Source organism: Rhinatrema bivittatum, chromosome 2, assembly GCF_901001135.1.
Source record: "Rhinatrema bivittatum chromosome 2, aRhiBiv1.1, whole genome shotgun sequence".
NCBI classification, from domain to species: Eukaryota; Metazoa; Chordata; class Amphibia; order Gymnophiona; family Rhinatrematidae; genus Rhinatrema; species Rhinatrema bivittatum.
In genome coordinates, this window is record NC_042616.1 from 496,383,749 (window position 1) to 496,400,831 (window position 17,083).

Sequence of the window (17,083 nt, forward strand, 5' to 3'; positions counted from 1 at the left end):
CCCTCTCTCACTACCAGAAACTAAAGCAATGTCGGAGTACATTAAAGAGAATCTGGACAAGGGATTCATATGACCCTCCAACTCCCCGGCAGGAGCCAGCTTCTTCTTCGTGAAGAAAAAGGATGGCAGTCTCTGCCCTTGTATTGACTACCATGGACTCAACGCTGTAACCCGCAAGGATCGTTATCTTCTACCACTCATCAGCGAACTCTTTGATCATCTCCAATAAGCCCAGATTTTTACAAAGCTAGATCTCTGAGGGGCATACAATCTCATTGGATCCAGCCAGAGGACATTTGAAAGACTGCCTTCAATATCAGGGATGGCCACTAGGAGTACGTAGTGATGCCCTTTGGACTTTGTAATGCCCCTGCGGTCTTTCAATGCTTGAATGAGATCTTCCAGGATCTGCTATACTCGTTTGTCGTCGTATATCTAGATGACATACTGATCTTTTCCAAGGATAGAAAATCCCTCCGTTCACACGTCCAGACAGTCCTTCAACGTCTCAGGGAAAATCATCTCTATGCGAAACTAGAGAACATAAGAACATGCCATACTGGGTCAGACCAAGGGTCCATCAAGCCCAGCATCCTGTTTCCAACAGTGGCCAAACCAGGCCATAACAACCTGTCAAGTACCCAAAAACTAAGTCTATTCCATGTTATCGTTGCTAGTAATAGCGGTGGTTATTATCTAAGTCAACTTAATTAATAGCAGGTAATGGACTTCTCGTCCAAGAACTTATCCAATCCTTTTTTTAAACACAGCTATACTAACTGCATTAACTACATCCTCTGGCAACAAATTCCAGAGTTTAATTGTGCGTTGAGTGAAAAATAACTTTCTCTGATTAGTTTTAAATGTGCCACATGCTAACTTCATGGAGTGCTCCCTAGTCTTTCTATTATCCAAAAGAGTAAAAAACAATTCACATCTACCCGTTCTAGACCTCTCATGATTTTAAACACCTCTATCATATCCCCCCTTAGCCATCTCTTCTCCAAGCTGAAAAGTCCTAACCTCTTTAGTCTTTCCTCATAGGGGAGCTGTTCCATTCCCTTTATCATTTTGGTAGCCCTTCTCTGTACCTTCTCCATCGCGCCGGCCGTCCATTACTCCTACCATGTGACAGTGCCTGGCCAATGGCACAGATACCCTGTCACATGGTAAGGGCAAAGGGCCATCAGCGCCATTTTGATTAGTGGCAGCCGACGGCCCCAAGAGCGGGAGATGGCTCTCGGGACCCCCACTGGACCACCAGGTACTTGTACAAAGTTTTGGGGGGGTTCCGGAGGGTGGGGGAAGCTAAGGGAACAGTTTTAAAGGGTCGGGGTGTGTTTAGGGATTGTTTTGGTGTGCTGTTTTTCCCGCCCTCCCCCAAAACGATAAGAGAACCCCAGGATCAAAATTGTGGGGTTCTCTTACCGGGAGCCCCTGATTTCTGACGATTTTGAAAATATCGTCCGAAGCCCGATTCACATCCCTATTAAAGACTGCTGCCTACTGGTGGCCCCAGTTTGTTTCTCGGGAGAGATTCAGAAGACCAGGGGCTTTTTTAAACCAGTGCTGCATGCATATTATACAGGATTGGTAGCCCTCTCAGTTCCCTTCAGCTTTCTCCAAGACTACCTACATCCTTTCTTATCTGGATAGAAGGGCCTTGTCTTGGGCATCTACCCTGTGGGAATGCAAGGATCCTGTATTGCAGGACATAGATGGATTTCTGGACTTATTTAAATCTGTTTTCGATGATCCTGCTCGAGTTACCGTTGCCAGCTCTGTTTTGGTGGACCTGAAGCAAGGCAACAGGCCACAGGCTGATTTTGCGATAGAGTTTAAAACTCTTGCTATAGAACTCTGATGGGACCCTAAATGCCTGAAGACCTTTTTCTTCAGAGGCCTGGATACCCGTTTAAAAGACAAGCTGGACGCTTGTGAAACACCTGACTCGCTGGACGAAGTAGTGGCTTTGGCCACTCGGATCGATCACCGGCTTCGTGACAAGGTGAAGGAACTCCGGCCTAATAGAATATCTGGGTTGAAACAGGCCAGTGTTAAACCTGCATCTCGGATGGTTCCAGTAATTCCTGCTGCCAGTGAAGATGAACCGATGCAAGTTGGTCACGGGCATTTGACTTCCAAAGACAGAAGACTTCGGAAGAGGCGTGGTCTTTGCATGTACTGTGGTCAGCCCGGCCACAATGTCCCTACATGCCCAATTCCTCATGGAAATGGGTGGGCCTAAGTCCTGCAGGAGGACTGTTCTTTGGCCTCACTATGCCCTCTCCTCCACTCTCTCTCCCAGTCTCCTTGACCCGCGACCGTCCACGGTTCAAACTCTTGCCCTGGTGGATTCAGGGGCAGGAGGCAACTTTATTCTCTGATGTTTAGTGGAAGATCTGAGGATTCCCCTCATCAGTTTGAAAGTTACGCTACTTCTATCCTCCATCCGTAGAGAGCCCTTACCTGGCGATGTGACTTGCATAACCTTACCAGTGACTCTCTGCACCGGAGCTCTCCATACAGAATCACTTCCCTTCTTTGTGTTGGAAAAGACCATGCACCCTATCGTCCTGGGGTTACCCTGGTTGCAAGTGCACCAACCCAATTTGACTAGGTATCCTTGGAACTCTCCCGCTGGGGCCCAGAGTGTCATGGGAGGTGCCTTAAGAAGATTGTTCCTGTCATCTGCATGCCTACAACTCCAGTGATGCCAGGACTGCTGCCCCAATACGCATCCTATGGGGATGTGTTCTCCAAAGAAGCGGCTGACATTCTTCCTCTGCATAGGTCCTATGACTGTGCCATAAGAGTGAAACCCAATACTGAACTTCCTAAAGGACGTGTCTATCCTCTCTCAGCAATTGAGAACAAGGCAATGTCTGAATACATTGAAGAGAACCTTCAGAAGGGGTTCATCAGAACATCTTAGTCTCCAGCCGGCACAGGCTTTCTCTTTGTGGGGAAGGACAGTACCCTACGTCATTGTATCAATTACCAAGGTCTGAACGAGATCACGATTAAAGACCGCTACCCCTTGCTTTTAATCTCGGAGCTGTTTGACTGGCTTCAAGGGGCCAAGATATTTTCTAAACTCAACCTGAAGGGGGCCTACAACTTAGGACGCATTCGTAGTGGCTTCAAATGGAAAACAGCCTTCAACATTCGAGATGGCCACTTCGAGTATTTAGTGATGCCCTTCAGCCTGTGCAACGCACCCGCCATATTTCAGAACATGATGAACGACATCTTGCGGGATCTGCTGTACAAGAGTGTTGTGGTCTACCTGGATGATATCCTAATCTTCTCCCAGGACTTGCCCGCTCACATTGAAGATGTCAAACAAGTACTCCGCCGACTCCGTGAACACCGGCTTTACACCAAACCTAAGTGTGAATTCCACAAAGACTCAGTGTCTTTCCTCGGCTATGTTGTGTCTAAAGAAGGCTTCCAGATGGATCCTCAGAAACTTGAGAATATCAAAAATTGGTCCCAACCTATCAGCCTGAAGGCCCTGAGAAGATTCCTGTGGTTCACCATCTATTATAGAAGCTTCATAAAGAACTACTCTTCTTTAACACTACCTTTGACCGCTATGACCCGCAAGGGTGCCAACGCTTCAAAATGGTCTGTGGAGGCCATTTCCGCGTTCAAGAATCTGAAGACTGCCTTCTCCACAGAACCATGCTTGCGGCATCCTGACCCCAACAAGCCCTTTATCGTTGAAGTTGTTGCTTCAGATGTCGGCGTGGGGGCCGTATTGAACCAGACAGGAGACTCGAAAGCCTTATGTCCCTGTTCCTTCTTCTCACGATGATTCTCCCAGGCCAAGAAGAACTATGGGATCAGCGATAAAGAGCTCTTGGCAATAAAGCTTGCATTCGAGGAATGGCGGCCTTGGCTCGAAGGTACTCAACATCAAATAACCGTATTCACAGACCACAAAAATCTAGAGTATCTCCGCCACGCACAATGTCTTAACCACAGACAAGCCAGATGGTCCTTATTTTTTAATCGTTTCTACTTTGTGCTTAAGTATCGCCCCGGAGACAGAAATACCAGAGCAGACGCCTTTTCACGCTCCTTTCTCTCGGAGGATGTGCCCGAAGAACTTCAGCACATAATTGATCTGAAGAAAGTCATCTTGGCGACTACCCATTCTGTGCCCGCTGGTAAGACCATCGTTCCAAAACACCTCAGGAAGAAGGTGCTCTTTTGGGCGCACGATTCCAAGCTGGCTGGAATTCCTGGTCAATGCCGTACCCTGTTCAAAATACAGAAGTTGTATTGGTGGCCTAAGATCAAGAAAGATACCTATTCCTATGTGGCATCCTGTATAAATTGTGCCAAGAACAAACCCGCTTCTGGTCAACCGTGGGGTCTGCTACAACCTCTGTCAGTTCCGGAACAGCCCTGGTCACACATCGCTACTGATTTTGTAGTCTATTTACCCCATTCTGGAGGAATGAATACCATCTGGGTAACAGTTGATCGCTTCAGCAAGATGGCCCACTTCGTAGCACTTCCTGGCTTACCCTCAGCCTTGGAGCTTGCGAAGCTCTTCATATCACACATTTCATCTTCACGGCCTACCTAGTTACATTGTCTCTGACCGTGGTTCACAATTCACGGCACAATTCTGGAGGGCCTTGTGCAAGTTATTTGACATCTCTCTAGACTACACTTCAGCCTACCATCCGCAATCAAATGGCCAAACAGAATGGATGAATAGAACTTTGAAGCAGTTCATTCATGCCTATGTCAGTTCCTGTCAGAATAACTGGGCCGAACTACTACCATGGGCTAAATTCGCCATCAACTCTCATCCAGCAACATCAACTGGATCAACACCTTTTGAAGTGGTATATGGACATTCTCCAACACCGCCACTTCCACTGAAGCTCTTAGTGATGGCCCCAGAAGCTCAAGCTCCTACTGATGAAATCGATAACTTGTGGGTTCAGACAAAGGACATGCTGAATAAAGCGAGTGACCGTGATAAGAAGTACTATGACACTCGCCATTTGCAAGCGCCAGTCTTCAAACCTGGAGATAAAGTCTGGTTACCTACCAAACACCTCAGACTGAAGCTACCCTCCACTCGGTTCGCTCCTTGCTTCGTTGGACCATTTCCAATACTCTGATGTATTGGCAACATCACCTATAGTCTGAAGCTACCACATGGACTCAACATCCATAACGCTTTCCACGTTTCACTCTTAAAACCGCTCATTCTCAGTGAATTTACTTCCAAGACTAAGGTACCACCTGTTATCAACGCAGAAGATGACCTAGAATACAAGGTTGAAGAGATACTTGATGTCTGAAGATGAGGCAATGCACTTGAATACCTTCTATCATGGAAAGGTTTTGGCCCTGAAGAAAACTCTTGGGAGCCTCAGGCCAACATCCTTGACAAAGAGATGCTCCGTCAATTTCACCTTGCGCATCCTTCTAAACCAAAGATTGGTACCCGAAAAGGAGACCACCCTTTGAAGGGGGGTACTGTTACGACTGTCACTGCCCGACGTCTCCATTCCGCCCTCCTTACCTCTCTGGCGACTCCTCCTGTGGTTGATGGACGTTTGGCTGCTGTGGCGTCTGCCTGCCGTCCTCTCTGGCGTCCCCGGACTGGCTTGGGCACTGTCTCCCGCCATGCTGTTCAGCTGCCTTAGAGCGTGTGTGCCACGCAGCCCTGCTTCAAGTACTTTCAGTGGCGTAAACCTCAGGGGCGGCGTCCCCCTGTGATGACATCATGCATCCAGGATACAAAAGGCCTATGGGATTGCTAGCTAATCGAGTTAGCAAAGGTTTCCTCACGGATGGGATTCGCTCTCCATACCTTGCAACTCTGCTCCTTTTGGACCTACTCTATTTCGGGTACCCGCTCCTCGGGGGCCTCTCTTTCTTTTTTTATCTTTCAGGTCGCAGTCTGTAACCGGTACTCGCTCCTCGAGGGCCCATGTTCCTGGACTCGCTACTTGGACCTCACTTCTGCCAGGAAGACACCGCTGCCTATAACATTTGTGAGTTACCATATCTATCTCTCAGAGCTATTCCCTGGAACCAGGTACTTGCTCCGTGAGGACCTGCCTTTACTCCAGCTCCTGTGCTCCACACTGAGAGACCGCTGTGTGAGTATATTACCAACGAGGCTCTATTCCTGAACTCTGCATATCCTGCTACTACTCACAATATCAGTTCTTTCTATTACAGCACAGTCATTGTGGGATCACTGTTTCAGAGCCTGAGAGACTGCAGGCCCAGCCGGGCTACTTTCCAGCTCACTGCTGCCACCTCTGGTGGTTTACCAATCCTGTATAATAAAAGAACTAGTGTGTGTGTGTCTCCTACGCTGAGCCTGACCTGTGGCCCCTCACGGGACTTCCCCCTGTGGGCATAGTCATCTGCCACATGTCCAGGGATCCACCCAAAACCCTTACCAATAATAACAGCTATATGTTCAGCACGTCGAATTTCTGAGCTGTAGGTCTTGTCTTGCCTGGAGTTGTTCCTTCTGGTGACTCCGGGGGCACTATAGCTGTGTAGTGTTCCATCCTTCTTGCCCAAGGTAGTCTCGGACTTTCATTTGAATCAGTCCATCTTCTTGCCATCCCTGGATAAGGTCAGGGATACAGAAGATTATCGCTTCTTGCACTCGTTGGATGTCCAGTGACTTGTCGTGCGGTATCTGGAGATCTTTGAACCTTTTCGAAAGATGGATCGCCTGTTTGTTCTCCATGGCGGGTATAAGCAGGGTGCACCTGCTTCGTGGGTTACCATAGCTCGTTTGATGCTGAAAAGCCGTTGCCTTCTCAGGTTAGGGCTCATTTCACTAGAGCTCAGGCAGTGTCATGGGCAGAAGTTAGTTTGTTTTCTCCCGTCGATATCTGTCAAGCTGTGACGTGGTCCTCCTTGCACACTTTTTCCAGGTTTTATCATCTGGATGTGCAGGATCGGGAGGATGCAGCCTTTGCATGAGCAATATTGTCTGGACCTCAGGCAGCCTCCCACCCTGTTGGGGAGTAGCTTTGGAACATCCCACTGGTCCTGAGTCCATCTGTCTACACACTAGGAAATGGAGAAATTACTTACCTGATAATTTTGTTTTCCTTAGTATAGACAGATGGACTCAACATCCCACCCTCGGCTGCCACATGAGTGTGCCTATAGTCCTTCTGTGGGGCTCTGGGACCAAAGGGATTACTGGTAAGTGTTCATCCAGCTCTAGCTTGGGGTACCTAGAACTTTACACGAGTTCAGTGTTTATGGTTGGTTAAGTACAGTTCTGTTTTTTAATCGTGTTTTTAATCATTGTTTGCTAGTCTGTCCACAGTTGCTTTTGAAGAGAATATTGGCAGGCAGGGGTCACTGCAGGGTTATATATACTGGTCCTGAGTCCATCTGTCTATACTAAGGAAAACAAAATTATTAGGTAAGTAATTTCTCCATTTGTTCTCATTAAGAAGTAACTAACTGAGAAAATACTTATCTGATATTATCTTGGTAAGAACTGTGTTAAGAATTAGAGTGAGAGTCACATATGGAAACAATTTTTTGTGCACCAGAAGTACATTTTTTCTCATTGAAATTATTGACATTATTGAAAGGTTTGTTTGTTCAATAATTACACTTGTTTCTAGAAGTGAAGAACCTAGAAAATTATCCATTTGCCAGCAAACTAAAATCCTTTAACTTAATTATAAAAGTGCCTTTGAAATCATTTTTCTATTTTGATTTATTTTCTGGTGAAGATACTCTGGCTCTGCAAACTATATCTATACCATCTTTAAAAGTGGAAACCCCAATAGTCTTACCAGCTGGCTACACATGTAACAGTGCCTGAGATAGTCTGGTGACAAGGGTGTTTATAGTATGTGCACAAACTCATGTTGTGTGGAACTTACATGCATACTTTATAAAATTTAAAAAAAAATGCATTTAAATTTCAACTCTACCCCTCAGAATGCCTTTCTCCATTTGGTGTAAAAATATGAATGTAACTGGGCATAAAACTAGGTTTTATGCATGTAAATGTCTTTGAACTCCAGCCTTTAGTATGCATATTTTATGCTAGCTAATTAGCTCCTTGAAAATTAGCTGTCAGTAAATACAATGATAGCACCTCAATGGGCTATTTAAAAACAGTCACCTCAGAGCCCAGAAACCTGCAAGTCAGCTCACAAAATTTGGATTTTGATCTGAGCCAGAACAGATCTCACTTGAAATACTGAAGCCAAATCAGAGCTGGGTTAGTCTAATCTAAATCAATATTTGAGATGGACCACGCCAGTTCACATATCTTTAATCCATGTATTTCACTGATACATCACTTTCAGCATTTATATACCACTACCAGATTATGCAGTGCTGGTGTGAGATGAAAACTGACTCCAGTAAGAAAGTTCTTGTACTACAATGATGCACTTTACTTAAAGGGATGTGCATTGGTTTGATTCTTTTTTTTTTCAATTAGTGCATATGATGGGGTTAATTTTCAAAAGGATTTAAATTCTTGAACTTGGGTTTTACATGTGTAAATGCTAGGGATGGGCAATCAGGAGAAACAAAATAGGAAATTAGATACATTTATTACATTTCATTTCGTAATCAAAGTGAAACAATTGAAAATACGGAAACATTTTGATGGTTTTCACATTTTATTTTGAAAACAAAATTGATCCATTGGGCCTAAACCCCAGCCCAAAGCAGGACCCTCGCCTATGGAATAGGCTGAGACCCAAAGCAAGGACCTCAGCCTAGGTCAGAGAGCAATGGACTAAGTCTCCGGACCAGCCAAGGCCTAGGTCTTGGCTTCAAATCCCCCCCCCCCCAGACCGGGTAAATGGGGGCCAGGCAAATTCCTGGCCCCAGCATTTTTTTGGGTGGGGGGCTTGGGAGGCCCTATTTATTTTTTGTTTTTGGCAGGTATTTGTTTAAATGTTTGTTTTGTTTTTTTTAACATAATAAACAAAATAAACATTTGACATAACAAAATCCTTGAAAATCAAACCCCAAAAATGAAATGAAAAATTTAACTAACCTGTGTAAGTGGGCTTTTGAAAATTGCTACAATATATGCTATTGAATTGTCCATAGATGTTAGCCGCATTAAGTGCACTTAACAGGTAAATGGCTTTTGAAAATTGCTATGAAAATGTTATGTTTACACATGTATAACTCTGGCAGCCTGGATGGTCTGCTCCCCCCTTTTTGCTTATCCCCTGCTTGCCACTCACCACCTTACCACCCAGCATCCCAATATTCCTTTTCTCCACTTAATAAGACAAAGGACTCATGTGGTGGGTAACAAAAAGGCCGCTGCTATATTAACAGAAACATAACAACATTCAATTTACCCGATCCGGATGTAGACCATACGGTATCACTGCGCTACCCATAACCGGCCATCCGCCGTATTCAAGCAAGATGGCTTGATGCAACCAGCCCCCCCCCACCGTATTGAGCAAGGGGGACTGCACTGTGGGACGCTTCCGCACCCCGCTGACTCGTTAGTATTCATCATTAACCGGACCTAACTCACAGTTTTCCTAGTTGGCACTTCCAGCATAACATTGCCATGCCACCCCGGCTTGGGTATCCCACCACCGGCATGAGGTAGTCGTTGAGCCGCGAAGGCTCAGATGCCTAAGCACATCTCCAACTCTTCCTGTAGGGAGTTGTTAAATAAGTCCCTCTCCCTGTAGGGAGTTGTTAAATAAGTCCTGCCCAGATAAGTGAACCAAATCTTTTCTATATAGCCCTTCGCATTGAATATCTACCCACTTGTGCTGTATCTGACGGCCACCTAAAGTCTGCACGCAGGCGCCTATCTGCCGATTTCAGCTTCTGGAACCCTCTGTTCTATAGCTTGGAATCTCTCCATTTTTTCTGCGGTATAATATCAGACCATACCAAGCAAGTATGCCTAAACAGCGCAGCTAATAACTTGAGATCTTCTCTAATGGCCTTCAAAAGTTGCCGGGTGGGTACCCTGCCCAGGTCATTGCTGCCCAAATGAATAACAATGACCTGTGGCTGAGCGAAAGCTGCTGCATGATTCCACATTAAAGGCATCAGTTGTTCCCATACCATACTACGAAAACCGATCCATTCTATGCGTACCCCATATGGTGTAATTCCCAGGTTCATCCCATAAGGCCTCTCCCTTGCCCGCTTGGCCGCCCAATGAATGAAAGAGTGCCCGATGATTCAGACTGTCCTTTGCTCGTTGGGTTCCCCTACAACATAAATAATGACATGTTATTTTTCTTCACCCTCGGTTCTAACATATAGATTAACCGCCGATGACTTCCATCTCCTTATCCTCTGTATTGTCTTTAGGCTTAAGCCCGCCCTTGCTGTGCTAGTAACTGCGCCGATCCAGAAAGAGTGAGTACCAGACTCCGATGGCTTTAAACCCAAATGGGTTAAAAACTTCTTGAATACTGCCGTGAATTGAAACCTAATGAGCGGCACCCCGTCGGCATGCATGAACAGATGATTCCCACCCGCCACTCTGCATACCAAATAGCGTTCTACATTGTTTATGGGACAAGTGACCTGTGACTCGACTCTCCTCAGGCATAGCGCCATTCCCCTGCTCTCCTGATCAGTTTTGGAGCAATGTATAATGATTGTCACCGCTCCGTCCCTGATACAAACATTTTCCAATAGTAAACCATTGCGTCCTGTGTCCGCTTTGGACACCGCTACCCAATTCACTGACCCTAAATGCCCAAAAGAAAGCAAGGGAGAAGGCGGCTCTAAAAAGGTGAATCTCAAAAGTCGAACTACAAACTACAGTCAAGATATACCATAACTCCACGAGTTACTTGTGTGTGATGGGCTTTCTGCTGCCTTTCGCTTGCCCTGCCCCCCGACTCCACCCAGTCAATATTTTCTTTACCAATAAGGCTCTGGTTGTGTCGCCCTCACTCCTGCGCCTTGGTGAAAAAGGTGAATCCGGCAAGGTGACTAGCTACCGTAGTTCTGGAAACCCCTGCTTCCTTGGCTCTTGCAATGTATTGCACTATCATGCTGGCAGGGGCCAGACCTTTCTCCCAACCCATGCCTTTCAAAAATGCTTGTACACGCTCATATCCATGAGACTAAGAGGCCCAAATGGCAGGAGCTACGGCATTGTGCACCAACGACATAGGAAAATGTGGGAGGGAGGTTCTGGAAGCCAAATTTAGGCTCTTAGGTAGAAAGATTAAATCCAGAACCTCCAGGGTAGCATTCTCTGAAATGCTCCCTGTTCCACGCGCAGGTCACCAGAGGCAGGCAGAGCTCCGGAGTCTCAATGCGTGGATGAGACGATGGTGCAAGGAAGAGGGATTCAGTTTTGTTAGGAACTGGGGAACCTTTTGGGGAAGGGGGAGTCTCTTCCGAAGGGATGGGCTCCACCTTAACCAGGGTGGAACCAGACTGCTGGCGCTAACCTTTAAAAAGGAGATAGAGCAGCTTTTAAACTAGAACAAAGGGGAAAGCCGACAGTCGCTCAGCAGCGCATGGTTCGGAGAGAGGTATCTTTAAAGAATACTAATGATGCATTAGAATTAGGGCATCCCGACAGTGAGGTTCCAATAATTAGAAAAGTAGTCCAAGTGCCTGTAACTAAAAACTCACCTGACCTAAAAAATTCTAACTTATCCCTTTCAATTAAAAAGCAGAATAAAAATACAAACAAAAAACAAACTTTGAAATGTTTGTATGCTAATGCCAGAAGTCTAAGAAGTAAGATGGGAGAATTAGAATGTATAGCAGTAAATGATGACATAGACTTAATTGGCATCTCAGAGACATGGTGGAAAGAGGATAACCAATGGGACAGTGCTATACCGGGGTACAAATTATATCGCAATGACAGAGAGGAGCAGTCGGGAGGAGGTGTGGCGCTTTATGTCCGGGATGGCATAGAGTCCAACAGGATAAACATCCTGCATGAGACTAAATACAAAATTGAATCTTTATGGGTAGAAATCCCTTGTGTGTCAGGGAAGACTACAGTGATAGGGGTATACTACCGTCCACCTGGTCAAGATGGTGAGATGGACAGTGAAATTCTAAGAGAAATTAGGGAAGCTAACAAATTGGTAGTGCAGTAATAATGGGAGACTTCAATTACCCAAAAACAACAGAAGCAACCTTGCACATAAGCAAGTATCCACATAAACAGGTGCAGGAAAGACGATAAGGTCCCATTCAAAATTTCACCATGTATTTATTATATGTCCAAAAAGATCACAGTGCGTTCAAAACGGCAACTCCTTCAAGTAAACAAAAAGGTTTTTTATAAATCTGTCCCCCGACACGGTCCGTGTTTCGTGTTAACTGCATCAGGAGGGACCACAAAATTATAATCTAAAATAAAATAAATTAAATATATCAGGAATGGAAACAAATAGGCTGCAAACAAATATAACATAGCTATTACATACCTCAGTAGTGGTTTCACAGGAGCGCAAGCGCCTTATCAAATTGACAGCCATTTAAAGGGGAAAAAGGCGCGAAAGGTCTACCCTCTCGCGAGATGCTGGAACAGCGAATGCGCACAGCAACACACATGTAGAATTAATGGGTATTTAATAGAATTGGTACCATTCTATCTCCTTGTTAAGGCCGTTCGGAAGGACCGTATCAAGCGTAAAAATCCAGCGCTGCTCCCTCCGACCGAGTATCCCGGAGAAATCACCCCCCCCGTGGAGGACGGGCGACCACCTCCAGGACCAGGAAGGAGAGAGCATCGATAGAATGACCCACCTGGGACCAGTGTGATACCAGGGGCTCATCCATCCTCAATAATCTGATATTACTGCAGTGCTCAATGATCCTTGTCTTGATCATACGCGAGGTTTTGCCCACGTATAATAAAGAACAAGGACATTTCACCACATAGATCACTCCTCTAGTAGTACAATCAGTGTTGAAACGCATTTTGAACACACGTCCGGTCTTGGGGTGTATAAACTCTGTAACAGATTCAGTGTGTCGGCACATAGAACAGTGACCACAGGGGGAATGTTGACCACTCATGCCCGGTCGTGAGTCATTTGAGCGGCTCGCCGTGTGAACTAGCCTGTCCCGAAGATTATTCCCTCTCTTAAAGGTAAACCGAAGTGAACCATGCATTAATGTATTAAGGGACAAGGCTGCCCAATGTCTCTTAATCATATTTACAATAGTCCTACCAACCACAGAGAAAGGAAGAATACAATTCAGTGATGAATCTTCAGTGACCGTAGATGATGTGAAAAGCCATTCCCTGTGTGTGTATAGCGCTCTCTTAAATGCTTTTTTAATAACCCGGGATGGGTAACCCCTGTCTGCAAATCGTGCCGATAACAGTGACGCCTGTGCAAGGAAATCAGTCCGGTCTGTGCAGAGACGCCGTAATCTTAGGAATTGCCCTATCGGAATATTATCTCGGAGAGCACGGGGATGGCAACTGGTATAGGCTAACAACGTGTTCCTATCTGTAGCTTTTCGGAACAGTGAAGTCTCAAAATGATCGCCTACCCAAAAAATCAAAACATCCAAAAAAGAAATCTGTGTAGGGTGGATATTAAAATTAAATTGAATATGAGGGTTAAGAGAGTTCACCCAATCAAAAAATACATAAAACTGCATGTCTGTGCCTAACCAGATAATAAAAACATCGTCAATATAGCGTAGCCAGGTATGGATGAGAGAAGACCATTCAGAAGAATAAATCTGAGAGTTTTCATACTCATCCATATATAGGCACGCTAAACTAGGAGCCATTGTCGCACCCATCGCGGTACCCTTCTTTTGCTGATAAATTTGATCCTGGAACTGAAAAAATTTTTTTGTCAATGCCATCTCTGCAAGTTGCACCAAAAAAGCGGTGGTGACCCGATGCGGGACTGGGCGGGTGTTCAAAGCCTTTTCAATCACTGTGAGAGCTTCAGGTTGCGGTATGTTAGAGTACAGTGAGACTACGTCTAGGGTAATAAGAAACAACGAGGACTGAGTGATCTCAAGCTGACCTAAGATGGACATAAAGTGCGAGGAATCCTTCACAAATGACTTAATGTGAGGTACAAGTGGTTTAAGAAAAACGTCCACAAACTGGGATAATGGTTCCAGTAGGGAGCCAATACCCGCTACAATCGGACGGCCTGGAGGGTTCGTCAACGATTTATGAACCTTAGGCAGCATATAAAATAGTGGCATAATTGGATGGGCCGCCACTAAAAATCTAGCCTCTTTGTTCGTTATAATGTGTGCATCTAGGGCCATTTGTACTAGAGACTTAATCTCCTGAAGCAAAACTTCCGTGGGGTCTGCGGATAGAGGGGTGTAAAAAGAGGTATCTCCTAGCTGTCTTAAGGCCTCTACTTCGTAATCAGATCGATTTAACACTACTATACCACCCCCCTTATCCGCGGGTTTAATCACTATAGATTGATCTTTCGACAACCCTCCAATGGCTGAAAATTCATCTTTTGAGAGGTTGTATCTAATGTACTGTTTCTGAGAACAGATGAAATTTACATCCCTACAAACAACTGGAGAGAGCTGACGTGAGGAGAGATTGAATACTGTCTCTTCCATCAGTGCCATAGGTCCGCCTGGGATCGTGGAAGACGAGCCACCCGAGTCTGTACGGTGTTCTGGGCTGGCCCCGTGCCTCGCGGTCGAAGTTGTCGGGTATCTAACTTCGGCTGCGGCTGCGGGTGCCCCAGGCGGACCTATGGCACTGATGGAAGAGACAGTATTCAATCTCTCCTCACGTCAGCTCTCTCCAGTTGAATTACAAGTACTACATCGTGGGCTTTCGTTTGCCCCCACCAACAGAGGGGATAACTTTGATCTCTTGGTACATGTTCATAGGTTTCTCCGGAGATTGAAACTTAAACTATTTTTTGAGGACTCTCCGTCGCCATTAGATCCCTCTGTGGTACATCCGAGATCAAAATGGACTCCACCGGGACCGGTGGATGTGACTTTAGGTGCGTTTGAGCGCCTTGTTTGTAGGGATGTAAATTTCATCTGTTCTCAGAAACAGTACATTAGATTAAGTCTCTAGTACAAATGGCCCTAGATGCACACATTATAACGAACAAAGAGGCTAGATTTTTAGTGGAGGCAATGGGTCTCAGACTGGAAAAATCCATGAATGAGGAAGATTTACTCTTTAAAATAGTGTGATGAGTTATTCTCCCTGGCAGAGGGTCTCCATGGATGGAAGAGATGATTAAAGGCTTGGGGCATAGACTGGTAGGGATATGTAGTTGTTCCACCACATCTTGCATGATGAAACTTCCTCCAGCCCCAGAATCTACTAACGCCAATGTAGAAAATTTGTGATCTCCTAGAAGCAGGGTTTTTTGTAATGTGAGTGGAGAGCAGGAGTAGTGATGCCTAGGGTTATTTCTCCAATATACCGTAGGCTTGGCAGTTTCCCGGACGCTTAGGGAAATGCGCAATGAGATGACCCACTCCTCCACAATATAAACAGAAGCCTGCCTTACATCGCCTTTGTTTTTCTTCTGGAGAGAGAGGTCCATGACCCAATTGCATAGGTTCTTCACCCGACCTCTCTGTGTTGGATGTAGATCGAGCTGCCGGGGGAGAGGAATGAACAGAACTAGACACAGTCGTGTGTCTACCGGTACTATGTCCTTCATGAGCTCTTTCTTGTAGACGGCGATCAATCCTGGTGACAAGATCAATCAAAGAATCCAAGGAGTGAGGCAACTCATGGGCCACCATTTCATCTTTAATTTTGGATGACAATCCCTCCAAAAATATGGTCCGGAGACACATCTCCTCCCAATGGAGTTCTGATGCAAGAGTTCTAAACTCTATGGTGTAGTCTGCCAACGGACGGCCTCCTTGGTGAAGTGGAAGAAGCTTGGAGCCAGAGACTACTGTTTGAAACAGTTTCAGGAACTGAGGAAGATTTTGCAGAATAGGATCTGATTGTCTCCAGTAGGGGGAAGCCCATGCTAGATAAAATATACATAGTCTTGGTTAGATCATCCGGAAAAAGAGAAGCTTGTAGCTGGAAATGCATACGCATTGGTCGAGGAATCCTTGGCATGAACGAGGTTCACCAGAATAACGTGGAGGAATAAGCAAAGGAATCATAGAACGGGCATTACCCAGCCCTACGGATGGTGGTGGAAATGATGGAGGAGCTGTCTGGACTGCAGCAATGGAATCCAACCGGGCGTTGAGTCGCTCCAGGGAGGCGGCCATAGATTCTAATGTCCGTTGCTGCTCCATGACTTTCTGGGCTAGTCCAGGAATGGCCTGACGAGCAGAAGCCTCTGCTGGGTCCATGGCCCTGTTATGAATCCGGAAGTGGACTCCTGTTCTGAGGTAAGGTTAGCACTGCCAAAGAGGGAGTTAACCCTCTTTGGTCCCTACCATCGGAGGGCAAGGCTTGAAGGTTCACCAGTCACATACAAGACTTCGCCCTGGAAGCTCGCGTTTCCCCCAGGAGGGGCCTGTAGAAACCCAGCCGCTGGGATTTAGGAGACTCCCTCAGGACTGAAGATTGGTCTGGATGCATGCGCCTCCTGCAGGTCATTGATTCCAGATGGCTGGCACCTCCAGCAGGTTGAGTCAGTCCAGGAGTTGAAGCCGAAGAGTAGTCGAAAGCCGTTCCGAGGGTCGAAGCCAGGAGAAGGGTCCGCAGCCAGTCCAGAAGCAAGCCAGGAGAAGGATCCGCAGCCAGTCCAGAAGTCAAGCCAAATGTAGAACGACAGCCAATCCAGGGGTCAGAAGCCAAGAATCAGTCCAACAAGGAAGGAGAACAGAAGCGGGATGAAGACCAGGAACAGAGACCAGGAACACCAGCGCAGAATCCGGAACCAGAAGTCACAATACCAAGGCAAGGTCTGAGAAGCAGACCTTGCCTTAAATACTTAAAATGAGGGATGAATCTCAGAAGGGAGCCACAGCCATTTCCTGTCGTGGCCCCTTTAAATCTTATCTTCAGCCACGTGCGCGGCTCTAATACAGCCAGGAAGGGGGAGGAGTCAGCTCAGCCCCTCTGGGCTACGCGGCCGGCCTAGGCAGCGGCTAAGGCCACTGGAAGAACATC